The sequence below is a fragment of the Heterocephalus glaber genome, unplaced genomic scaffold (genome assembly GCF_053883595.1).
Source record: "Heterocephalus glaber isolate CG9 unplaced genomic scaffold, H.glaber_assembly_v1.0 deba00001481, whole genome shotgun sequence".
In the NCBI taxonomy this organism is placed as follows: Eukaryota; Metazoa; Chordata; class Mammalia; order Rodentia; family Bathyergidae; genus Heterocephalus; species Heterocephalus glaber.
The window spans coordinates 42,463,990-42,491,366 of record NW_028258317.1 but is presented as its reverse complement, the minus strand read 5'-3'; the positions used below and the strand labels follow the sequence as shown (position 1 = coordinate 42,491,366).

Below are 27,377 nucleotides of genomic sequence, written 5' to 3'. Positions count from 1 at the left end.
AAATTGAAAGGGAAGCAATACTTCTGATTTCATTCCTGGAACCAAGCATCACCTTGATCCCCAAAGCAGAGAAAGACCCAGCTGAGAAAGAGAACTATAGGCCAATCTCACTAATGAACATAGGTGCAAAAGTCCTTAATACATTACTGGCAAATAGAATGCAGAAGATCATCAGGAAAATCATACACCCTGACGAAGTGAGATTCATCCCAGGGATATGGGGATGGTGCAACATATGCAAATCAATCAATATAATATACTATATCAATAGAGCCAAGGACAAAAACCATATGATCATCTCAATAGATGTAGAAAAAGCATTTGACAAAAATCCAACATGCATTTATGAGAAAAACTCTACAAAAAATTGGAATAGATGGTCTCTAACTCAATCTGGTGAAAGCCATCTGTGAAAAACCAACAGCCAATATCATACTAAATGGTCAAAAAATTAAATACTTCACACTAAAATCAGGAACAAGACAAGGATGTCCACTATCACCACTCCTGTTCAATATAGTTCTGGAAACATTAGCCATGGCAATTAGACAAGGGAAAGAAATAAAGATAGGAAATGAAGAAGTCAAATTGTCATTATTTTCAGATGACATGATACTCTATATAGAAGACCCCAAGAACTCCACCAAAAGTCTTCTAGACTTAATAACCAAATTCAGTCAAGTAGCTGGTTACAAGGTCAACACACAAAAATCAATAGCTTTCCTCTACACAAACAACAGACTCACTGAGAGAGAAATAGGGCAAATAATTCCTTTCACAATAGCATCCAAAAAACTGAAATACCTAGGAATCAACCTAACAAAAGAAATCAAAGACCTCTTCTCTGAAATCTATAGCACTCTGAAAAGAGAGATTGAAGACGATATCAGAAAGTGAAAAGATAACCTTTGCTCCTGGGAAGGAAGGATTAATATAGTGAAAATGGCCATACTTCCAAAACTGCTAGATAGATTCAATGCAATCCCAATTGAAATCCCAGCAGCATACTTCATAGAGCTTGAGAAAACAATTCAAAAATTCATTTGGAACAAGAAGAGACCCAGAATAACAAAAGCAATTCTAGGTAACAGAGACATGGCAGGGGGTATCACAATCCCCAACCTGCAACTCTACTACAAAGCTACGGTGATAAAAACAGCATGGTACTGGCAAAGAAACAGACCTGAGGACCAGTGGAACAGATTAGAAGATGCAGAAACAATGCCAGACACACTCAGCCATCTCATCTTCAATAAAGGAGCCAAACACCCTCACTGGAGGAAAGATAGCCTCTTTAATAAATGGTGCTGGAAAAATTGGGCTTCAACTTGCCAAAGATTAAAACTAGACCTGTATCTCTCACCATGCACTAAACTAAAATCAAAGTGGATTAAAGATCTAAATATTAAAATAGAATCTCTGAACCAGTTGGAACAGAGGTTAGGTAGAACCCTTGAAGACATCTGTGTAGGAAAAGATTTTATGAACAAAACCTCAGTTGCCCATGAACTAGCACAAACAATCAACAAGTGGGATCTCTTCTTATTAAAAGGCTTCTGTACAGCAAGAGAAACCACCAGCAGTGCGAAGAGAACCCACAATGTGGGAAAAAATCTTCACCTGCTCTTCCTCAGACAAAAGTCTACTATCTCGAATCTATAAAGATCTTAAAAAGCTCAGACCTCCCAAATTTAAAGACCCAATCTGAAAATGGGCATCTGAAATGAACAGACATTTCTCAGACAAAGAAGTAGAAATAGCAAATAAATACATGAAAAAATGTTCAACATCACTGGTCATTCGAGAGATGCAAATGAAAACAATGCTGAGATTCCACCTCACTCCAGAAAGAATGGCTGCTATCATGAAATTAACCAATAACAAATGCTGGCAGGGTTCTGCGGAAAGAGGAACCCTCCTCCAATGCTGGTGGGAGTGTAAACTGGTGGAACCACTGTGGAAATCAGTATGGAGATACCTCAAAATCTAGGACTGAAAGTCCCATTTGACCGAGCTATTCTCCCGCTGGGTATCTTCCCCAGAGAATGAAAAGAATCATACCACAGTGATATATGTGCACCCATGTTCATAGCAGCACAGTTTGTAATAGCTAAAACTTGGAAACAGCCCAAATGCCCATCAACTGGAGACTGGATAAAGAAAATGTTTTTTAAAAAAATAAAATGGAGTACTACTCAGCCATAAAAAATGAGAAATTAGAGACATTTATTGCTAGATGGTTGCACATTGAGGCGATACTCTTTTTTTTTTTTTTGGTACCCGTGATTGAACTCCGGTCCTTGCGCTTGCGCATCAGTTGGTAAAACCACTGAGCTAAAACCCCGGCCCAAGGCAATACTCTTATCTGAAATAAATAGGACACGTGTAAATACCAAATAGTTTCTCTAGTGTGAGAAAATGAAAATGTAAATAAGGACTAAAAGATATAATAGATAATGTGAAATAGGAAGAAAAGGGGCAAAGGGGAAGGGGTGGGGGAAAGGAAAGAAGGGAATGAAATTAATATGAGAAAATGTAAAAAAAGGAACAAAGTCTGTGTAAATAGCGAGGGATGGAGCAGATGAAGGGAGGGCAGAGGAATGGGGAAAAAATAAGAACCAAGAGAGTATGTAAAGGTACAAATTTCCAATGATGAATGTCAGTATATTGTATACCTAAAATGTACCAATTAAATGATACACAGTTTAAAAAAAAAAAAGCAGTCTATTCTTTCTAGGGACTTCAGTTTTGGCAATTTTTTCATGTTCTTTTGCAGAATCAAAGTATATTTAAGCTGAAAGGGACCTTGGAGAACATTCAATTCAGTGCCCTTAACTCTCTCCCCTTTAATCATAATGCAAAATTCAAAGTGAATTTAAAATAAAACTTTCTGGAATGTTTCAACAGATTTCACTTTGAAAACTATACTCTATGTTAGTTGGATTTACATACTACTATGATATAAATGAAACCTGAAATTTTAGAGCTCAAGAATAAGAATGAGACATCCTTAGGGACCTTTTGGTAAGTGAAGAATGAGAGAGGATGAGAATCAAAAGTTGTTGGGTAAATCCAATGTGTTAGTGTAAAAATGTCTGGTAACTTGTGTCCACATAAAATGGTTCATGACCACTCTAAAACAATATCAGAAAGGGGACAATGATGAGTGCTGCAGAAAATGTGGAGAATGTTCATCAGGAAATTTCTAATTTTCTACCTGTGAGCACATTGTGCATTGTTTAAATGCTTAATTTCAGCCTTTTCCAAGCATGTTTCTGAGTTGTTATTCCCCCTGAAGGTGTGTAACAGGAATGGAAAATGATTACAATATTAGCCTAAGTAAGATACAATTAGAACTGTATTTTATAAAAACAAGCATAGGCCACATTCTTGAGGCAAATATAAACAGCTCCTATTATTCTACTATTCACACTCTACTGTAGGATTTCCTAATATTTTTCAAGATTTTAGTTTGCCAATACTTACAAAAGCTACTGTAAAATGAGGTTTTTGCAAAAAATAAATTCACTTGAGCCCATCAACATGTGTGATCTTCTTTACTATGGGAAGCAAAATATTGTCAGCAAATTTTGAAATATTGAGAACAGACTATCAAGAGACACATAGGATTTGTTCTTAAGACCAGCTTTTTAGCAAATGTCCATGAAGGAGTCACAATTTCACCCATCAACTGAGAGAAGTAAATTAGAATAAAGCAGTCCTATGTAATGTTATGGTCAAACTATAAAAACAAACTATAATATCAGCAATGATATTCTGTCTTGGTTCTGATTGGTGTGAATTTTGATTGGACTGGCATAATCTCCTGGAGAACTGGCTTTGAAGATAAATCCTGTGTAACAATATGAGTCAGAGAAATATTATAAGGGTAATCTCTTAAGAAAGGAAAATGGAATCCTAACACTGGGTTGTTGTAAAAAAGCATGCCATAAAGTAATATATGACAGTGAGGCCAGCTTTGAGAAAAAGAAGACAGTGCATTTCCTTAGAAGATGGAGCAAAGGAATGGGAAATGAGGAATAATAAGTAATATATTTACAAGTGAAACAAAAGTTAGTGCCAAAATATTTTCAGATGGAAGAGAGAGGAATTGAGAAAATATAGAGAATATTGTATAAATCTTCCCAATAAAGCAGAGTGGGTCTTACGCTAAGCCTAAGAGATGAAGAAACATTTGTTGGTTTCATCGTTGAAACAGTAAAGAGTGGCTGTGATTTATGAGTGAGGGGAAAATTGAAAGGGTGTTGGGCAGCATTGAGGACCCAGCTGAGAATAGAAATCTTAGTGGAAACAGTCAATATGTTTTCCACTAGACCCAGTCCGTGAGGAAGGAAAGGATGTGTTGAAGGGAGTTCAGGGTAGGCAGGCAGCCAGCTCAGAGGTCCTTGTGTGGGCAGCCCTGGGATGATCCACAATAGAAGCTCAAAGCAGATGAGAACAAGTGACTCTGAAAAAGGTTCCAGAGCCTACGAGGCCAGGGAGAGGCAGCAGAAGGCATGGGAACTCTCAGGGCAGTGGCTAATTCAGAAAAGGGGCTTTGTTACCCTAGAAAATTGTTGGAAATCAAGAACAAAAAATAAAAATCAGAAAATAACTCCTGCATAAAAAAGAACTCTCAATGAACACAGATGGAAATAGAATGAAAGTGAAAAATACCGCACATCAAAACTTGTCCATGATAACTAAAACCATTCTTAGCACAAAATACATGGCACTTTATGGACAAGATTGAAAATTAATGATGAAGAAATAGGAAAAATATCATCAAATTAAATAAAAAGAATATGATATGGTTTTGTGTATACAAAGATGAAATATTAATAAACAAATATAGGTGGCAAGGGTCTTGGGTATGAGGTACATATATGAAAATCAGTTGTATTTCTCAGAAATATTAGACAGCAAACTAAGAACAAAATTTTTAAATGCATAAAAATAAATAATAAAATGTACATAATCTCTCTATATAAAGTATGAAATATTTATGAAGGTAATTGAATATTTAGATAAATGTAGGGTTATACTATACTTACAGATTAGGAAGTTCAGTATCATAGTGATGCTAACTTCTTCCAAATTGCTTTATAAATTTAATGGAATTACAATGAAATATAAACTTTTATTTGTACACACTATTGAAATTTGATAAGTTGATTTTAGAATTTGTATGCAAATGTAATACAAGTAATAGAAGAATAGAAGTTAAACTATTACCAAAGAAGCATGATTATCAAACATCAAGTATTATTCAAAAGCTACCTTTGATAAAGCTCTTTGAAATTTGTACAGATATTCCTCATTTAATGACCTTCCTGTTTAATGACTCTTTTAATGACTCTTTGGATTATGACCAAGGCGTGCTGTTCAGATTTAGGACTCCCTGCTGGGACTTATAACCAGTTTTTTTCTTTGTATAGTTCTGTTCAGCTTGTTTATAGAGCTTCAGCCTCTTTTTTTATACAGTACACCTTGTTTATATAGTACTGTAATTTTTGCTGATTGTACTAGACAGTACAGTTCTGTAGTTTTATGCTCTGTTATAGATTCTAGTACTGCAGTGAGAGTCACACGAAATAAAAGAGTTACACAAATAAAAGCAAAATCATGTTGGAGTTTCTTTTGACCATTTTTTGTTCTGAATATTATAATGTACATACGATATACAAGTCTTCATTTAGCAACCTATTCACTTAGGTCAGAAACTCAGTTATTAAAGGAGAAATGCCTGTATATGGGTAGGAAAACTGATAAATGTAACATCACAGAGACCAATAGGAGACATGTATATTTGACAAAGGTATGTAGGAGAGCAGTGGAAAATGATGATCCCTTTCTCTTTCTTTCTCTGTGGTACTAGGTTTTGAACCCAGGGAGTGATGAGCTATATCTTCATCCCTTGTTATATATTTATTGATTGACTAATTGATCAATTGATTGATACAGCCTAGGTTGCCTTTCTAAGTGGCCTTTAACTTGTTCCTCTCCTGCCTCAGAAGTTTTCTTCATATATTATTTTTAACTCCTGTCTTATATCATAACACAATCACTTTAAGGAGAATTTTACATCATAATGTTAAAGACAAAATATATAAAGTGATACATGAGCATTATTTCATAATCTTGAGATAAAAATTTCTAAAATAGATGAAATAAACCATAAAAATTTAAATAAATTAGTCTTTGTTATTGGGTATTTCTAGTCACCAAAAGTCATTAAGAAAGTTAATAGGCAAGTTACAGTCAAGGCAAGGTGATTTTCAACACATGTACAAAACAGTGAGTATATAGAATGGTCCTAGGAATTATTAGGAAAAAGAGAGCCACTTTAATAGAAGAAAGGGAGAAGATATTTGAAAAGACCAAAGGTGATATCGAAATGATCAGTGAACGTATGAAAAGTGACTCAACATGACTGATAATCAGAGAAATCACAATAAAGTACCATAACCCACTCACTATAACAGCTAAAATTCACATAATCAAGAACATCATGTGTTATATATTTTGGTGAGTGTATGAAATAATTAAAATGTCTATTGGTATCACAATGTAATAAACACACTTCAGTATAGTGCTACAACAGGATCCTACACAGCTGTAGACGTATTCAAACTCTCTATGCAACATGGGGAGTCTCACAGGGGTGGGGATGTAGATCGGGGTAGGACACTTCCTTTGCTTGTATGAGGCCCCAAGTTCCACCCCACAATAATGTGTAGTCTCAAAAATATAATGTTAAAGGGGCTGGGGATTTAGCTCAGTGGTTCTACCACCTGCCTTGCAAGCACAAGGTCCCGCGTTTGATCCCCGGTACCAAAAAAAAAAAAAAAAAGAAAAAAATATATATAAAATGTTAAAATTTAAGCCAAATACAAAAAGCTTCACTGTGAAATAACTTGACTTCTGTGAAGTTCAAATGTAAGCATGGCTGAAATTTGAGTTAGGACAGTGATTATCTTAGGGAGAAAGGGATCCGGTTACTCATTTTATAAAATTTGCTTTAGCTATAAATTTGTTTTGTGTGTTTTTCTATGTGTATTGTATTGCAACAAAAGTGTAAAAACCAAAGAAACAAACAAAATATGAAAATATGAAAGGTATATGAAGTGTATTTCTGATCATCATAACTCAATAGATTTCTAGGGTAATTTCCAATTTCTATAGGAAATGGAGGTAATGAATAACTTGGGGGTGCAGAAGCTTAAAACTGTAATCTTGTTAAGAGGAGCAACAAAGACAATGAAGGCTCAGAAAGAAAAAAAAGAACAATTGCATACATTATAATTCTGCAACTTCAGAGAAGTTACCTAGCTGCTTTCTTTTTCCTTTCTGCCTGCAGTAGGCTGGGCCTGCTAACATTTCTTAGACACCTCAACACTATTGATTAGTAGCTGAGAATATCTGTCAGTGGGACTACTCCTAAAATGTAGGTAGGAAGGCTCATAGCAGGACATGGTGAAGCCAGTCCCCTTTAAAAATATTAATAAAAGAAGAGCACCAATTTATTAAACGAAAATCCTCGGATCTGTTCACTGAAGCAAACAGCTGTTATTCTGTATCCTACAGAGGTCTTTGGGACCTGGTGACACTAGCAGGTCTGCTTCTGTGTACATTTCTCTCAGCTGGTCAAATAAACAGCTCCTCTTCCCTCCTGTAAAGAAGGAGGTTTGCTCCCAGCTGACACTCAGATAATCCCCTTCAAACAGAATTGCTGGCAAGTTGAAAGAAAACACACCAAACCCCATTGCTCTGAGAGATATTAGACACCAAGCAATGACTGCAGGAGTAAAAATAAAAAGTTGCCTCTGAACATGAAACATTAACTATTCAAGCATTATTACAAATATTTCTCTCTGATCCACTGCCCTTTCTCGTAAAATCATGCCAGTTCCCTATGCTCAAGTTCCCTCTTTTCTACACATTCCATATTCTAGTAGCTGAAGATTATGTTTACTTCATATGAAATGTTACCTATATTCTTTCTGACCCCATAGTTTTGAACATAGTGTAACTAAATCATATGATGAAGCAAGTAGGATTGTGTTTCAAAACACATATTTACCCTCACTCTAATAATTGGAGGTGATGTAAAAATATTAGACAACTGATATGAGATACCACTGGGACACTAACTGGTTAATATTGATGAGCCATAAACAACTAGTATGATTAATAATTCATCTACATATCTTGTGACTGATAGCAGAAACATTACCTTCCCAAGATTCGTGAATATGTTTCTCAATTCCTTATCAGTGACCCCTGTGGATCTCACCCCATAAAAGGCTCATGCTCTCTCTATATATATATCTAATCATGGTTGAGAAAATAAGCACAAAATTTATCTCTTTCAGCAGGCAAGGTTTCATATATGTTTCTTCCATGGGTAAATAGTGCCACTAGTAAAAACAGCACAAGCAATTCAAAAATGACACATTACTGTGTAAATACTGTGTAGCTGTTCATATCTATCATTTGTGTCTACCTTTATCCCCAAAGAGTTTTCTGATGTCATACTAATAGGTGCCATATGGCTTATTTCCATGTCTCAGACAGCTCTTAAACTTTAGAAATAAAGCAATTTTTAAATTAAATCTCACAGGGGTGTTTTATGCTTGAATGTGATCTTTTTGCCAGAAACTGAGTTCATTGGAAAGAAATTACCATATTACAATGCTATGGGTTTCCACAATGACAGTGAGGCTTATTTAGCTGGGCAGTGCGTCTCATGTCTTTCCATCAATGGAATGCCGGGCCTGACACCTACGTTCTATGATAGAGAGGTACACTGGGAGGAATGTTCACCTGAGAGCCAAGAGATTCCAATGGATGTTATGGCTCAACTTCCAAAGAGCATTGGTAAATTTTTATACCAATGTTTTACCTTTCCATGAGTTAGGCACCTCATCTTTAAACTGAATTAGGACCACACACAACATGAACTGAAAGGTGGCCCTGGCTCTAGCATTCTGTAAATCTATGACTCAGTGCAACCTTTCATACTTCAGAAGGTTAAAAAAGTGTTTTTGGATGTGAGTAGTAAATTTCACTAAAGTACTATTCTCATCAAATAATTAGCACTTAGGCCTCACAGGTGTCTCGGGATATGAGCAAAGCTTTCTCTTATTCTATCGGAGTGGGTTGATGATCATTCTAGCATATCTAAGTATTGGTCTTTAAACTCATCATAATCTGTAACTACCCTTTTCTTTCATTTAAAAAAATTTTTCTCATCAGATAAAATGTGGGCTCTCTTTTTCACTGCCTCACACAGAGCAGGCCTCAAAAGCAAAGTGACTGAAAAACCGAATGCATATCAAAAGTCTAACCAAGTGTAGCATAAGGCTGGATATCTTTTAGAGTAATATATTTAATGAGAGTAATTTGTAGAAGATGCTGTTTTTCTCAGTATTCCAAGTGCAAAGATATTTTAGTGATTTGGAATCAGTCCAATAAAAGGCATCTGGAAGTTTTTTTTCTGTCTAAATCACTTTGCCCGGTCACTAGTGAAGTACATGGTTTAAGTATGATGAGGTTTTACAATAATTCAAGGGGAATAGTCTTCTATTTGATATGACACGACATTAATTAAATAAAAGCTTTGCCTAATCCTACAGTAATTGCTTTTATTGACTGTGGCATGGTTTTAAAATATAAACAAGTGGGATGCAAAAAATTCAGCCGAGTGCTTGAATCAGTTTCATTTTGTGCTAATGGTATACCATAATATATACATTGTTATATATTATGTTTTAGAAAAGTAATTTACATAACTGAGCTTAAAAGAATATTTAAAGGATAAGAAATGGCTTTTACAAATTAATTCTCAGAATCTGTAGTTTCAATGTGTAGATTCTATTTGTGGTTGCTATTTATTGTGCTCATCAAGTTTTACAGGTCCCAAGAATTAAAAATTAAAAATAAGGATATCATCCACATTGTTCCAGACCACTCTATCACAGAATAGTCTGTTGGGTAATTTGTATCCAGGTCATTAGGAGTTTTTTAAAAGGGGAATCTAGAGTTATATTTTATGGAGTCAGAGGATTCACTGTTCCGATGCTTGCTCTTGGGTCATCTTGAGAACTGATTGTCACACAATGATCCAATCAGCTGTTTGACAGATCTGATTCAATTCTTCCATGGCACCAAACATTTCAAGGTCAGGGTATTTTTGTCTGGCATTGATGGACATACATCAAGGGATAAAAAAGGGCATTATGTTCAAAAACTGTCCCATGTCAAATACATTTCCATTGCTTCTTTTAAGGATAACCGAGAGTGTATGAAAAGAATACTGTTCGCTCAATGATTTCAGCTGACAGAAACCTTTGTATGATATTGCACTGTTAGTGTGGAGGATCAGTCAAATTGATGAAAATCATAATGGCAATAATGCTCCATTAAAGAAATACAGTTTTGTGTTCAGAAAAGCAACCTAAATACAGAGTTTGTCTAATACTGAAAGGAGCAGACAGCTTATGGATCCAGACAGCAAGCAATGTAACCCAATTTCATGTTTTAAACCACAGCACAAAACTACGGAAATCTTTAAATTTCTGTCTTCTGAACAATCAGTCTCAAATTCAGATTTATGTTTTACACATCAGAACTCTTGCCTGAAGCATTCACCCTTCAAATATTCACTGAGTATTTACTATGAAATAGCACTTCCCTTGGAACTGGAGACACAGCCTCGTATACCTTAGACACAAATTGTTTCCTTATTGGGGTTTTAATTTTAACTGGGCAGAGGTAGATGATAAACATATGAAACAAACGAATTTAAAAAATTAGGTAAAAGGGGGATAGTTCTATATGGAAATAAAAAGCAGAATCGGTTGGATGGGGAGTGCATTGGGACTGAATGGTTAAATTTTAAATGAAGAGAGGAGGGTGGACCGTTGTAAGGAGCGACCATGGGAGAGATGGGGAGGGAGACCTCTGCTGTCTATGACAAGCATGCTTCATGCAGAAGAGCCAATGCAGGGGGCAGAAGCTGGACTGTCCTGCACGTGTAAGGAAGAGGAAGGAAGTTAGAGTGGCTGGAATTCAATGGAGGAGTGAGATAGAAGTTTAGTTTGGTAGGACCCCAATCAGGATTTTTCTATGGTTTAAAGGTGAAGTGTTCCCCCCAAGACTCCTACACCAAGGGCTGCATCCCCAATGTGACAGTGTTCTGAGGTGGAGCCTGGGAAGGTCATTGGATCAGGAGAGTGACAACCTCCTGAAAAGTGAGTTCATCTCTGGATGGGCTGTTAGGAGACAGAACTTAGTTGGAGGAAGAGGGTCAGGGGGCCTGGCTGTGCAAGGTACCTCTTGTCCCAGCCCCTTCATCTCTCCCTGTTTCTCACACTTTCTCAGCTTCTGGACCACCATGAAGTGAGCAGCTTTCATGGGCTACACCCTTCCTCCATGATATTTCTGCCTTCTTGCAGGCCTGAAAACAATGGAACCTCTGCACCTAGGAGCCATAATAAACTTTCCCTTTCAAGATGTTTATTTCAGGTATTTTGTCACCGCGATAGAAAGGTGATTAATGCAACCATCATAAAGACATTGCATTTTACCCAAAATGCAATGTAAATCATATGAGGATTTTGAGCTTCAGAATGGCAATAGCTGGATTATAATTTAACAGAGTGTTTTCTCACCATTAATGAAAATCAATCATGGGATTTTTAGCAATGATGAGAGAAGGCCATTCTGTCAGGACCAAGATGATGCGGGTTTCAACCAGAGTTTTAAGCCACAAACTGTCCCTCCCATAAGGACATGTTCTTTCTTCTTTGAAAGTGAAACTTCCTGTCTCGGGAAGGCTTCCAGGGGTTTTCTAGCAGTCCTCAATAGTGGAATCTATTAGCCACATTAATTGATGTAACATACAGGTGTAATGTACTTAAACTCACCACGTCTTTGTTGTTAAATGGGGTTAAGATAGAGCCTAGTCAATAAGTTAATGGTGAGAATTGCATAAGAATAATGTATAAGACACAACAGAGTTGGTATATGTCCACAGTAAACTGGCAATAAATGCTGGCCAGTGTTACATATATAAATAGAGGGAAAGTGCAAATGTTTTGTTGATGATTTTTATATCAGCATTTATAAAATAAATTGAAGATTCTTTTTTGATTTGTATCAAGATTTTGGTATTAGTTATTGTATTATTGTAAAATAATTTGGGAAGTATCCTAAATATATTCCTTTGAAGAATTTATATAAGATGGTATTACTTCTTATATTTGAAAGAAATCACTGGTGAAGTCAATTCTTGGAAAGTCAAGAATTTTCTTAGTTGGAAAGTTTTAAAAAAATAATTTTTTTTTTCCTTTGGTACCAGGGATAGAACTCCAGACCTTGTACTTGCGAGGCAGGCGGCAGCACCACTGAGCTAAATCCCCAGCCTAAAAAAATTAATTTAATCTTGAAAAAGCTGTATTTGCTCCTTTTGTGTTAGTTTTAGCAAATTATGTTTGTTCATATTTTGATTGAATTTTGAGATCAATGAAAGAATTCTTAATTAAACTATCTTAAGTTTGAAAAGCAGGCTCGCAAAAGTTATCCGTGCTCTAATCCCTAGAACCTATTACTTTTACTGTATGTGTCAAACAAAAACAACAAAAAAAAGAAAACAAGTTTTTTGCAGATATGGCTGAATAAAGGATCTTGAGGAAATTATTCCAGATTTTAGGTCCTAAATGCCACCAGATATATCCTTTGGAAGAGAGCCATAGAGGGAGATTTCTAACTCAGAAAACAAAAGTTGTACAGAGACTGGAGTGGTGAGAGCACAGGAAAAATGGAGGCAAACAGGGAGGGAAAGCCTGGATTTGCTGCTAGAGCCTGCGGAGGAAGCAGGGTCTTGCTGACACTGAGTTTTTGGCCCAATGGTAGTGATTTTTGGACTTCTAACCAAACTTCCTGGACTTTACGTTGTAGTTGTTTTAAGCTATCAGCTTCTGGTAACTTGCTACAATAGCTTCCCAAAACTAATACAAGTATATTCTTACTCCCATTAAATTTTTTTTTAGAATGTATAATAATGCCCTCTTTTAGTAACTTCTACTATTGATAATTTGTGTTATTTTTCTGTCTCTCTGTTTTATTTTTTATGAGTCTTGCCAGGCATTTATCAATTTATTAGAATCTTTAAACAACCTTTAGATTTCTTTCTTTTCTCTGCTTTATAGTTGTTTTCCATGTTGTTTTCTAGTGCTCTTATCTTTATTGTGTCCTATTTACTTTGCATTCAGTATGCCGTGTTTTTATCAATTTTTTTTTAGTTGGACATTAGGACATTGATTCTCTAGACTGTCTATTACATTTAAAATTGAACAATTCTATTACATTTTAGCTGCATTCTATAAATTTTTATAGGTCATAATCTTATCATTATTCAGCAAATATATTTTCCAAAGTTAATTTTCTTTGGCTTGTCAGTTATTTATATGTATTGGGTTTAACTTTCAGACATTTGAGATTGTGTATTTTATTGTTAAATGTCATTTACATCCTAGTTCAATTTTTGTCCTTAAATAACATTGCTATAGATTCAGTCCTGTGGGATGCCTTGAGATTTACTTTATGACTATCCAGCATATGGTTCATTTTAAAATCTGTGTTTCAAACACAAGGATGTATATTCTGCTAATACTGGGGATAGTGTTCTACATATTTCAATTAGGACAAGTTCTGTAACTGTGCTATCTAAATTTTGTATAGAATTGATTTTGTCTATATATTTTCTCAATCACTATGACCTTCTTTATTTTTATTTAAAAACATTTTTCATAATAGAACGTATTTGAGGCACATGATGAATACATTCTTTGTGGGTAGGCGGTACATGTATAGGACACAACCTTAATTCTTTTCTCATCTCATTCTCCTTACCCCCTTCTCTTCTATCCCTCTCTAGGTTCCCATCCCATTTGCAAAAGATTTGTTTTCTAGTATCCATCTTTTATTTTGCTCTTTATTTATTATTTGGGCTTCTCATATAAGAGAAGCCATGCAAGATTTAAGCTTGTGTGTCTGATTTATGTCACTTAACATTATGGTCTCGAGGTATATCCATTTTCATACAAATAACTCAAATTTATCCTTTTTTATAGCATTTATCCTTTTTTATAGGTGTATAAATATCACCTTTTTCTTTATCCATTCATCTGTTGATGGGCACAAAGGCTGCTTCCAAGATTTAGCTATTATGAATTGTGCTGTTAAAAATATGTATATGCAGGTATCAGTGTAATATGATTTCTTTTGAGAGTATCCCTAGTAGAATAGTTGGCACTGAGGTGCACATGCACAAGCAGTCCCCTGCTTTACACTTCCCACCCTGTGAGTCAGTCTGTGTTCCAGCTGTGAAGCTAGGGAGCATCAAGTTGCAGCCTTGTCTTTGTCCTCAGAGCCAGTCCCTCAGTGGTTTGGGGCCTGAGGACTCACCCACTGCCCTCACCACTCCAGACCACCATCCTCTGGGATGCCAGGCACCTAGCACTGGAGGCCCCTATCTGGGACATCTGGCTGCCACACTCCAGGACTCGAGGCTACTGCCTAGGACTCTGGACACCCACCAAGGATGCCCAGCTGACCATACCCAAGGCCTTCCTGCAACTTGACCAGCAGAAGTAATGGGGCCCAGCAGGTGTAGTTTTGGAATCAAGCCCTTGTGATCATCCAAGGGCAAGCATCATTTTCCTGAACAAATGTCAAGCGTATGTGGATGCTCAGAGGATATACAACAACTTCATCGATGAATCTCCAGGGCAGCTTACTAGGAGGTATAGCTCCTGCTCAACGATATTTCTAGATGACAGCACACTCAGTCAGCCTAATGATAGAATAACAGTAGAATGTGTGAGCATAGCTGTATATTACCTCATAAAGAACAGAGATGCAAACAGATGCCTGGATATTTTTGATGAGCAATTGCATCCACTCACAAGAGAAAAGCTTCCAGAGGAATACTTTGAACATGATCCTAAACACATGCGTATTTACAGATTTATTGCTAGTATTTTTAATGCCACACGATTACCAACTGAAGGCACAATAATAACCTTGGTCTTCTTAGAAAGGCTTTTGTCATTTGCTGAGATTGACAACTGTCCCACCAACTGGAGAAGGATAGTCCTGGGAGCCATTCTTCTTGCCTACAAGGATTGGGATGATGAAACTCTGTGGAATATGGAGTTCTGCCAGATCTTCAAGAATGTTACACTTGAGGACATAAATGAGTCAGAAAGGCAATTCTTGGACCTGTTGAAGTTTAATGTTACTGTGCCTATCAGTGTTTATGGCAAATACTAATTTGATCTTCGAATTTTAGCATTTGAGAATGGCATGTGCTGCGTGCATGTGCCTCTTACCAAAGAAAGAGCACAAGACCTAGAGATCAAGTCACAATTGTGTGAAGACAAAGACTTGTGCAGAGCAGCTGTGAGAAGATCATCCAGTGATAGCAATTTTGTTGAGTTTTTTGTCTAATACCATCCTCTCTTAAAAGTGAGAAATGGGACCTAAGTCATTATGAACCCCTCATTTACAAAAGCGAGAGAAATACCACCTCTCTTGCCCCCCTCCAAAAAAAATAGAAAAGTTAATATTTTCACTAAAAGGAGGGCCGGGAATTAGCTCAGTGGTTCTGCTGCCTGCCTCGCAAGCTCAAGGTCTCAAGTTTGATCCCCGGTACCAAAAAAAAAAAAAAACTAAACGGAAAGACCTTGAATTCAATCAACTCTTGAACAGTGACAGTTGCATTGCACGGGAAAGAAAGAGACCTTGTCAAAGCAGCAACACACTTCCTGTTCTCATTGTTGTGAGCAGAGTTTCAAGGACTGCAAAGCAGAAGCTCAGAGCTGACACAGAGGCATTTGCTTAGTTCACAAGGCAGTGCCTGTGATCTCTGTGAGGCTTTTGGAATAGGAGTTTAAATTTAAATGAACGTAAAGCATTAATTAATTTTTAAATTAGATTTTAACAATAGTACCCATATAATTGTTCTGCCCCCTATATTGTGACATATGCCTTTAGGATTGTGCAGTATTTTTTAATTACCATAAGGTTTTATTGATCCAAATGTATTTTTCACTGAAAATAAGATGTTATATAACTCTAGCCGTAATAATCACTATTATGTGACAAGTTAAGTATGTATTCTCCCATTATTTTCATACTAAAACCTTCGGAGAGTCATGATCCTTCTAATTGTTTTCCACTTACATTTTTTCATTTTTCACATCTTTCTTAGAAATAAGTATCATCATTTAACGTGTTAATCTCCATTCCTTAAAAAAAATAATCTTTAACATGTTAAAAGATGGTGGTTGGCACATAAAAGTGCACATATTAAAGGAATCATTTTTGCATAGATATAATTCATCATCACAAAAACAGAAGTGATTTTTTTCCCATACAAATTATAAGCACTTTCAAAGTACACATGTGCTTTCTCAAGATGCTAAGGCACTCTGGAACAAATGTAATGGTTGTTTCTTTGGCTTAGAGCTTGGCTTTCTGCTTAAAAGACTCCTTGAGCTTCTTGACAGTGGAAACATCCCCAACTCCCTCAGGCCAGTTGTCATGATCTGGTGTGTTGTAAGTTTGAGTGTACACAGACTGGCCCCGTCCACATTCACCAACTGTTCAGTGACAAAGGAAGCTGCAGGCGACAGGAGGAAGCAAACCATAGAGGAGACCTCAGGAACTCCCATTCATTTAGCTGGGATTTTCTGAAAGAAACTTGTAAAAAAAGGGTTTTTCCTGAATCAACATAGTTGTCCACAGCAGTCTGGGAATAAATTACTCCAGGAGCAGCACAGTTGATTCTTACTCCACTGCTGGCCCGTTCCACAGCTAGGGACTTGGTGAGATTGTAAACACTTCCACTCACAGCTCCACTGTGAGCTGTTAATAGTTGTCCATTAAGAAGAATAATGATATTTTCAATAGATCCCCCATGCTCTTTCATCCAGGAATTGTAAATTGCTTTGCACATATAGAAGGTGCCTGTCAGGTTGGTTTCAATCAGGCAATCCATCCCTTTGAACTGATGTGTTCAGTAGGAGACAGGAACTGGCCAGCACCATTGTTTACCAAGAAATCAATCTTACCATAAAGAGCTGAAGTAGATTTCACCAAATTATTCACCTCTTCTTCTTTCTGGATGTTGCACTGTATGGGAGCAACTTGAGCCTTGTTGCTGAGAGGCAGAGTGGGTTTTAGTTCCTCTGCAGCAGATTTTAGTCTGTCAAATTTACAGGATGCAATAACCACATTACACTGCAGGTGCAGGCGCTCCTTGGAAATGGCTTTTCCCATGCACATCCACTGACCCCCCATCACAATGGCCTCAGGGTTCTGCAGCAAGCCAGGCTCCAGGCAGCTCTTGCCCTTCATCCAAGAGCCCATCTCCTTGAGCTTCAGAGTGAGTAGACCACTGCTGGTGCAGGTCTAGAGAGTCTGCAGACGCGGGAGGATTGTGCAGTATTGCCATTAAAATATGGGGATCTTTTTTATTGCACAGTGCTGGGAATAAAATTGAGGGTCTCTACCACTGAGCCAACCACTCAGCCCCACACATGGGCATGTTCATACTCACGAAGACACTGAGGGACTGTCAACACTGTCAGGTATCAGACTATGTACCACTATCGTGTCCATGCTGCATCTTGTGAACTCTTAATGGACCTTTGTGTTTTCTGATGATTTTCCCCTTGTTCAATAAAGATAATAGAAGATATTTTCATAATGTAAAACAACATGGTGGTCTAGTGATAACATCAGATAGTAAAATGCAAGGTATCCCAAAAGTTTCAGTGTAGTGTTGTCTTACCCTACTGTGCTGCTGCCTCCCAGGCACTGCAGCAGGTATAAAAGCTGCAAACTTTTTTAAAACATCATTTAAAATTTTCAGTTTTGCAAACTTGGAATACTAAGCTTTTATTCTCATTTTTTCCTAGTGTCTCTTAAAGGGAATAGAAGAAAGAAGAACTGGAACAAAAATTGCAATGAGAAGATTACTATTCCACATTTAAAAAATTAAAACTTTCAGATGATATTTTATAACATTGCAGCTTCTATACTTCTACTGGCATCAAAGCTTAAAATTACACTAAGACTTTTGGGATGCTTTGTATTGCCACAGAATTTCCCTCCTGTTTTTATTAATCATGTCTTGCACTATGGGCACAATCTCTGCTGTTATCTGAGAAATTATTTCTGATTTCATTTCTTCCAGATCCTCTTTTCTTGCCAGTTCAGGGAGTCCAGGTGGTTGAGTATCATAGTGTTCCATCTTATTTCCCTTTGGAGTTTGCTGTGGGTGATCTGGAAGTCTGGTTTTGCGGCTTGTTTCCATGTCTTCTTGTTTTGATTGGGTGGGAGGCGGGGCTGCTGGTGTCTGCGCAGCTCGCCTCCTCTGCGCTGGGAGCAGTGGTCCCGGCAGCCTCCTCCTCTGCACTGGGAGTGGTGCTACAGCAGCCCCTCCCTCTTGCTTTTAAATAGTTCTTTGAGACCTATGCACTATCTGCTTAGACCACTTAAATTTCTTTTCTCTAGATTTGGTAAAAGAAGCTGATTAAGAGCAGTGTTAATTCACATATAATAAAAAGGAATTGGACCCCAATAGCAGCAAGTGATATGAAAGTTTCTTTTAAAGTCTACCCTACATGTTAACCTGGCTCTAGATGCCCCATTTCAAGTCTTCCTATTTAAGAGGAAATTTACATGAACTTTAGGAATGTTATTGAAGGCTTTACACGACAGAGATTAAGTGATTTGAGGAAGATTACAACCATGTTACCCAAATTTGAAATATTAATACCAGTTAGTGTTCTTGCCCTGTGAAATCTATTTCTCTGCCATCTCAAATGTAGTCTTCAGAATCTTGTCTGTAATAAAGCACTTCCAGCCTGGAAATACTTTCTCATGGTATATCAGGGCCTCACACAACCTTGCATACTGTAGGTTCCACTGTGTTTTGAAAAAAGATGTAAGAGATAAGCAGTGGCATATGAAATATTACAATCTACCACCTCAAAATTTTTTATGGAATTTCAAGCTTGGAGATTTGAGTATTAATTGCAATTTTTTATTTTTAAAAACAATGCTACCACTTAGTCATTTTTCCCCTTGTTTATATTTTCAAAAATTAATAAAGTATTTGATTAATTTAAAAAAAGAATAGTTGGCACTGAAAGAAATTTCTATTTTTACTTGTTTGAGTAAACTCAATTCTGATTTCCAGAGTGGTTGTACTAATTTGCATTCCCACCAACAATGCAAATGGTTCCTTTTTCCCTGCAGCCAGGCCAGCATTTAGTATTATTTTATTTCTTGATGATGGCCATTCATGCTGAAGTAAGATGGAATCTTGGTGTTGTTTTAGTTTGTATTTTTCTCATGGCCAGCAATGATAGATATTTTTCATGTATTTATTGGCTCTTTGTACTTCTTCTTCTAGGAAGTGTCTATTCATTTCAGTAGCACATTTTTAGACTGAGTATTTTATTTTGGAGGCTCTAATTTTGTGAGTTCTTTATATATTCTAGATATTAGTTCTCTGTCTGAGGTAGAACAAGAAAATCTTTTCCCATTCTTCAGGTTGTCTTCTCACTCTGGTGGTTGTTTCCTTTGTGGTGAAGAAGCTTTCCTATTTATTGATTTTTTAGTACCATTTCTTGTGCTATTGGAGTTCTGTTCAGAAAGTCCTTGCCTATACCTATGACTTCAGAGTTTTTTTATTTTTTTCTTTCAGCAGTTTAAGTGTTTCTGTTTTAATATTTAGATCTTACTTTAATGCATGGTGAAAGTTTTGGGTCTAGATTCAATCTTCAGCATTTGCATAGCCAGTTTTCCCTGCACCATTTGCTCAATGGCTGTCTTTTCTCCAGCCATTTTCTCCGGTTGTTTCTGTGCCTTCTATACTGTTCCATTGACCCACTTGTCTGTTTTTATGCCAGTACCATGCTGTTTTTATCACTGTAGCTTTGTAATATAAATTGAAATTTTAGATTGTGATGCTTCTTGCTTTATTTTGTTATCAAGGATAGCTTTTGTATTCTGGGTGTCTTATACTTACATATAAATATTAGGATTATTTTATCTAGTTCTCTGAAGGATGCTTGTTGGTATTTTTATTTGAATTGCATTAAATCTATACATCAGCTGTGCAAATATGATCATTTTGATCATGTTGGTTCTGCCTATCCAGGAAGAGGGACTATCTTTCCATTTTCTAATACCCTCTTCAATCTCCTTTTTCAGAGTACTGTAGTTTTGTTGTAGGGGTTTTTCAACTCCTTGGTTAGCTTAATTTTTAAGTACAGTGGTACCCTGCTTCATGAACTTAATTCATCGCATGATTCTGGGGAAGATGGCTGCAATCGTGTTCTTCATCACCCAATGTGGAGTTAGTGAATAGAAGAAAACTTTTGCTGAGTGCTTCTGTTAGCAAACCAAATTGTTCATGAAAAGAAGCACTTATGAACTGAGGTATTACTGTATTTAATTTTTCTTTATGCTACTGTGAATAGTATTGTTTCCTAATTTCATTAAAGAAATTGGCTTGTAGTTTTTTTTTTTTAGTTGAGTCCTTGTCTAGTTTTGAAATCAGAGTGATGCCAGCTTTCAGGAATGAGTTTGGAATTACTCCTTTTCTTTCAAATTTTTTAAATAGTTTGAGGAATTTAGGTGTTATAGCCTCCCTGATGATCTTGTATAATTCAATGGTGAGTCTATCAGGTGCTTTCTTAGTTGGTGGGTTTTCTTGGTAAGTTTTTTATTATTGCCCCATTTCATTGTCTATTCTTGGATTTTTCAGGAATTTTAATGTCTTTTTAGTTTTAGTTTAGTTTTGGTAGTTTATATGTATTTAGAATCTTTTGGATTTCAGGGCTTTCTCTTATGATTTTACATTTTTCATTTCTAATTGCATTGCTGTAGGTTTTTCCTTTTCTTTCCTATTTTTTTGGGGGGGGGTAAGTTTGGCCAGAGGTTTATGTATTTTGTTTATTTTTTCAAAGAACTAGCTCTTCAAATTGAATAATTGTATTTTTTTAGTTTCAATTTTATTAATTTGTGCTCTGCTTTTTATAATTTCCCTCCTTGTACTAGGTTTAGGTTTGGATTGTTTTTATTTTTCTAGTTTCTTCAGGTGCTTCATTAGGTTATTTATTAGAACCTGCTTTCTTTTTCTAATGTGAGCATTCACATCAATAAATTCCCCTCATAGGACTACTTTTATTGTGCCCCATAGGTTCTGATGTACTGTACTGGCATTATTGATGCTAGGGATTATTTAATTTCTTCCTCATTTTTTGCTGTAACCTACTGAGTGCTTATTTACTATTTAAGTTTGTAAACAATCTGTGGTTTCTTTTCTGATTAATTTCAAGTTTCAGTGTGCTATGATCTGATAGTATACATGGGATGATTTTGATTCTTTTATATTTATTTAAGCAGATTTTATGGACAAGTATGAGTTTGACTTTGAAGAAGATCCTGTGTACTGTTGAGAAGTATTGTATTCTGTTTTAATAGGGTAGAACACTTTGTAGATATATATTAAATCCACTTGGCCAAATGTGTGGTTTAGTTCCAATATTTCTTTTTCAGTTTTTGTTTAGTTGATCTGGTTGTTTTTGATAGTAGGGTATGAGGTTGCCCACTATGATTTTGCTGGTGTTTATCAATCTTTTATGTTCAACAGTGTTTGATTTATGAAATTAGGTGTACTCATATTTGGTGCATATATATTTACAATTGTTATCTCTTCCTGTTCAATTGTTCCCTTAACTAATATCTAATGACCTTCTTTGCCTCATCTAATCAATTTTAGCTTGAAGTTTACTTTGAGAAAAAATTGCTATTCCTGCTTGCTTTTTGGGTCCTGGTGCATGAAATATTGTTTTCAATCCTTGGGTTTTTAGTTTGTGAATTTCTTTTTGGATTAGATGAATTTCTTTCTTTCTTTCTTTCTTTCTTTCTTTCTTTCTTTCTTTCTTTCTTTCTTTCTTTCTTTTTGGTACAGGGAATCAAACTCAGGACCTTGTGCTTGCGAGGCAGGTGTGGCACCACTGAGCTACATCCCTGGCCCCTAGATGAATTTCCTGAATGCAGCAGACTGTTGGGTTTTGTTTTTTGATCCCATCTGCCAATCTATGTCTTTTGACTGGGGAATTGAAGGCTTTCACATTTAAAGTTACTGCTGAAAGGTATTGACTTACTCCTGTCATTATGTTCTTCCTCTGTTGTTGCTTGTAGGTGCTGTAACTCTATTGTTTATTAGACAGAGTGTATTCCGCTGCTCACAGGCATCACAGTGCAATTTTCTTTTCTTTTTTTTTAACAATGCTGGGTCCATCTCATTTCTTGCAGGCCCTGGAGTGCTACAGTGCATAAAACTTAGGTGCATCCTGTTGCTGGCAGTTGCTGGAGTGCTACTATTTACAATAGGCAGGTGCATGAGTGTGTGGTGATTTGTTCTGGCCTGGGTTGGATATTTCTCACTTTGCCATGGCTGGAGAGGAGGACAGAGTGGTTACAAGTCTACTCAATCAGCCATGCTGCTACTGAAGAGCTGGCTTCCTCTCCATCTGATTTTCTCTAGCACCAATTCAGAGATGCTCAACCTTGTTACTGCCCCTTCAGGCACCATCTTCTCTTTCACCTCTTTATTTTCACAATCATTCTTATCTTAAAGTCAGATTTCTCTGCAATGTAATTATTTCATATTTAGAAATAGTTTTTGTGTGGTATACTTTTTCTCCCTTTGCTTTCAGTCTACACGTGTCTATATTTTATTTTAATTACTTGGAGTCTACATTATATAATGCAGAGCTGGACATTATTATCTTTTGTCAAATCTAATCTCTGTCCTTTTATTAAAATTGCATATAAAATCATGAGGTCTTTTCTTTTTATAATTTTGAAGTGTACAGAAGAATATTCTCAACTAGCCACATAACACAGTACAGCAGAACTCTGGAAGATTTTCATTTTTTGTAACAGTAAATTTATTCACATTGAATAGTAAGTTTCCATTTCCCTCTGACCTTACCCAATATATTTTCAATACTTTCTTGATGTGCTGAGCTTTTTATTATATAATCTCCTTTTTTCTTTTGTAACAATTTTTAATGTAAAGTCAATTTTATATAAGTGTGGCCATTCTTGTATTCTTTTCTAACTGCATGGAATGCTTTTTTCTATGTTTTTGCTTTCATTCTTCTGTGTCCTAAAATCTAAAGTGAATCTCTTATAGGTAGTGTATTTTTGAGTCTTATTTTTTCATTTTGTTGTTTCTTCAATCTGTTCAACTAGCCTATATCTTTTGCTTTAGGAATTTAATTCATTTATAGTTAATTACTGATACACTGCCATTTTGATAATTGTTTTCTTAATATTTCGTAGCTTTTTTGCCTCATTTCCTCTTTCAGTCTTGCTTTGTGTTTTACTATTTTTTTCAAATGCCAGGTTTTGATTTTTTTCTCATCTTCTGTGTATCTTTCAAAGATATTTCTTTTTTAGTTACTATACAGATTACATAACACAATTTGTGGTTATCTACTTTAAGCTGGTAATTTAATTTGATCTCATGTAAAAACTTTCCACTTTTTACCCCAGAAAATTTTGTCATTAATGTCACAAACTACATACTTTTATATTTGTATCAATTAACATAGTTGTATAATTATAGTTATTTTTGTCCTTTGTCTTTTAAAATCTATGGTAGAATTAACAGTGATTTATGCTATTATGGCATAACATTATTCTCTGTCTATGTATTTATGAATGAGCCTTATAATTTGGTATCATTTTGTGTTGCTGTTCAGTGTTCTTTCATTTTAAGTTGAAGGCTCCCTTTAGAATTTCTAAAGGTCTACTGGTAATGAACTCCTTTAGCTTTCAAACTCCTTCAGCTTTTGTTGATCTGGAAATAGTTTTATTTATTCTTCAATTTCAAACCTAGTAGTTCTACATAGTGTATTATTGATTGACAGTACTTTTTTTTCTTCCAGAATTAGAACATTTCACTTTATTCCTACTGTCCCTTTAGGTCTTTCCTGAGATGAACATTGCTAGTTTTACTGGGGTGCCTTTGTATGTGACAAGCAGCTATTCTATTGTTTAAAATTTCTCTCTTTACTTTTTTTTTTGGTACTGAGGATTGAACTCGGGTCCTTGGGCTTGCGCAGCAGGCGACGAAACCACTGAGCTAAATCCCCAGCCCTTCTCTCTTTACTTTTAATACTTGAAAATAATGAGTCTCCATGTACAGTTGTTTGAGTTATTCTTTTTGAAGATATTAACACCACGTGACTTCCAATAAGAAAATTTTTCAATTATTTTAAAATAAGCTTTCTTCTCTCTCTCTGTCACTCTGTCTCTGTTTTCTTTCTGTGATTCATATGTTGATCAGTTTGAGGAGACCATAAAATTTTATCACTCTTCATTCATCTTTTTTCTTTCTACTCTAGTTACTGCATAATTTTAAATAATCTGTCTTCAAATTGAACAGTCAGTTCTTTTTCTGCTGGATCAAGTCTGCTTTTGAACTTCTATAATACATTTTTCAATTCAGTTATGGCATTGTTCAGCTTTTAAATTTCTGTTTTTTTAAAAATTATTTTCTGTCACTTTGCTTAAATACTCATTTTGTTCTTGAATTGTTTGAGTTTACTAAGCACTTTTTATGACAGTTATATTAAATAATTTGTCAGCTAATTCGTGTACCAGTAGTTCATTAAGTCTGTCTTCTGGAGATTCGTTCTGTCCCTTTTTGGGTGCTATGTTTCATGTATCTTGATGTTCCTGGTAGGTTTCGAAAAAAAACTGTCACCTCTTCCAGACTTAATGTATTAGCATTGTAAAACCAGTTTGCTGTACAAATCACCATAAGGTTGCTTAGAAACATTAGAAGCTTCCCATAATTTTTCTGTAAATGTGTACTCTCTCCACTTAAGAGTAAATTCCTCATTATTTATCAGGACTTTATAATCTCTTCCTCCCTCTAGTGTCTACCTGTCATACTGCATGTCCTCAGAAGTAGCAACACATCACCCAATTATTTTTTTTGTTTTCAATTGTTCTCAGGCACACAGAATAACCTGGAAACTGGGTAAAACAGTAACTACTTCTTAGGCAGCCCCCAAAATATCTGAACAATGGATTTAAATTTCAGTCTATCCCTCCCAAGAGAGAAGCTGAGGCTTTAAAGTTTCCTGATTTATTGTTTTGTTCCAAGACGGAGGAAGGGGCTTTAGGAATGAATGCATACTAATCTGAACCATTGCTTTTGTTCTCAGTGGCTCACAGACATCTAGCATATGCCAGGTCATATAAGTGCTGCTTTAAGAGAGGTGATACAAAAGCCAACCTGTCCAGCCACTCATCAAAAAGTGGGACACTGCATCAATGATTCACATAGTTCCCTTTCCTGGGAGAAACTTGGAATTAGGTAAATTTTGTATACTGAGCTCAGGAAGGGGATTTGGCCAATTGCCATGTACCTACTTTAAACCATTTTAATCACTTTTGCTCAAAGTTGCTTCCAAACTGTACCTTATTGCACCAGTGCTCAGATTCGGGAAAAACAGAAACAATTCTCCCTGGCAGTGGTATTGAAATATCAGGACACTGGATGTATAGAACAGTCCTCTCCTTTATTCCCCAGGGAGAAGCTGGGAGGTGCAGGTTAGTAAGAACTCGCCATGTACATTCCTAGTTGTTTCTTTGCGTTTTGTTTTGGACCCAGGGTACAGGAGCTTCTTTGTTGGTCTCTGGGAATTATTCTATATACCATTGTTGACTCATTGATATGGAGGAGTGACTATTAAGGTTTCTACTTGGTCTTGTTGCTGACATCACATTCTCATCTTTTAATTAGAATATTTAGTCCATTTACTTTTTTACTGATTTATTTAGGTTTAGTTCTGCTAATTTACATTTATTTTTTATTGAGCTTGCTTGGTCTACCTCTCATTTTCTGTTCAGTCCTGTCCTATTTTAGATTATTCAAGTCTTCCTTAATGTTTCATTTTCCTCTTCTGTTATCTTGTGAGTGTAAGATACTCATCTTTTAATAGTTACTAAATGTGTATGTTCATTAGTGTTTAGTATAAATTACAGTTTTTAACATTTACCAGACAAGGCAAGGGTCTTGGAAATATTTCACAACATTTATACCCTATGTTAGGTACTTTTCTTATTGCCAAGAGAAAATACTGAACAGCCACAAGTTTATCAGTCCATAGTTGGCTGGCTCCAAGACAGCATGGAAAGGCAGAGGCACATCACAGAGGAGAAACAGTTCATGGTGGACAGAAGGCAGGAAAGCAAAAAGGGATGACCAGAGATCTTTTTATCCCTTATATCTTATCCAGGATACTTAGGGTGGGTAGCACTCACACCATTAATCCTAGTGCCCTTGATCCTAGCACTGCACCACAAATCAATCCCAGTATCAAACACTCTAGATCCACCACCTCTGAGAAAGCCCCACCTATGACTGCATGAGGGTTTGGGGGACATCTAGACACAAGCCATAACACACCCCATTGCTTTTTATGCTATTACTTTCTTGTAATTTAATCCCACACATATGATAAACTTCAAAAGAAATTCTTTTTTTTTCCCCCATTAACTTTATTGTACATTTTAGGTATAAAATACAGTTACATTCAACACTGGGATCTTGTACCATTACATGAGTCTCTTGGTTCTTATTTTTTTCCCCTTCCCTTGCCCTCCCTTCACCTTCTCCACCCTTCCCTATTTGCAAAGACTTTGTTTCCATTTTTTTCCTCTTCTCATATTTTTTCCTTTCCCTTTTTTCCCTTCCCCTACCCCTCCCAATTTCCCTGCTCTTTTAGAACTTTTCTTCCTGTTACACAGTATCAGTTATACATTTTTAAAATTACAATATTAAGATCTAGGAGACATTAACACAGATTTTACAGAATTTAAAAGATATAGAAAGCATATTACAAAAATTGTTTTTGAAATACATTTGACAACTTCTAAGAAGTACTTTGGAAGACAAAGTAATGAAACTAACTCTGGAGGAAAAATAAAATTTGAGTAGCACCTATTAAAGAAACTATTCCTAGCTTGAAAACCCACCTATATGGCAACAGCAGGATCATAAACATTTGAACTGATAAATTATATCAAACAATTAAAGCAGAAAAAAGAAGGAACACTTCTCCCCTCATTTTAGGAAATCAACATTGTGCTAATCCTAAAATTGGATAAAGATAATAAAAGAAAAAAGTATGAACATAGATAGAAATTTGTTTAAGAAAACAAACTATTAGAAGTCATATCTGGCAGTATGTAGAAAGTGG

General features: G+C 36.0%; 2 pseudogenes across 1 annotated transcript; one reads left to right on the top strand and one right to left on the bottom strand.

Annotated features, from left to right (window-relative positions):
- Window positions 1-1,373: 1,373 nt before the first annotated feature.
- LOC147825918 (peroxisomal trans-2-enoyl-CoA reductase pseudogene) lies at window positions 1,374-26,805 on the bottom strand (annotated as a pseudogene). Its single transcript, XR_015439920.1, has one exon. The product of XR_015439920.1 is annotated as a peroxisomal trans-2-enoyl-CoA reductase pseudogene (transcript).
- Window positions 8,769-15,516, top strand: LOC101721768 (cyclin-Y-like protein 1; annotated as a pseudogene).
- Window positions 26,806-27,377: the final 572 nt, after the last annotated feature.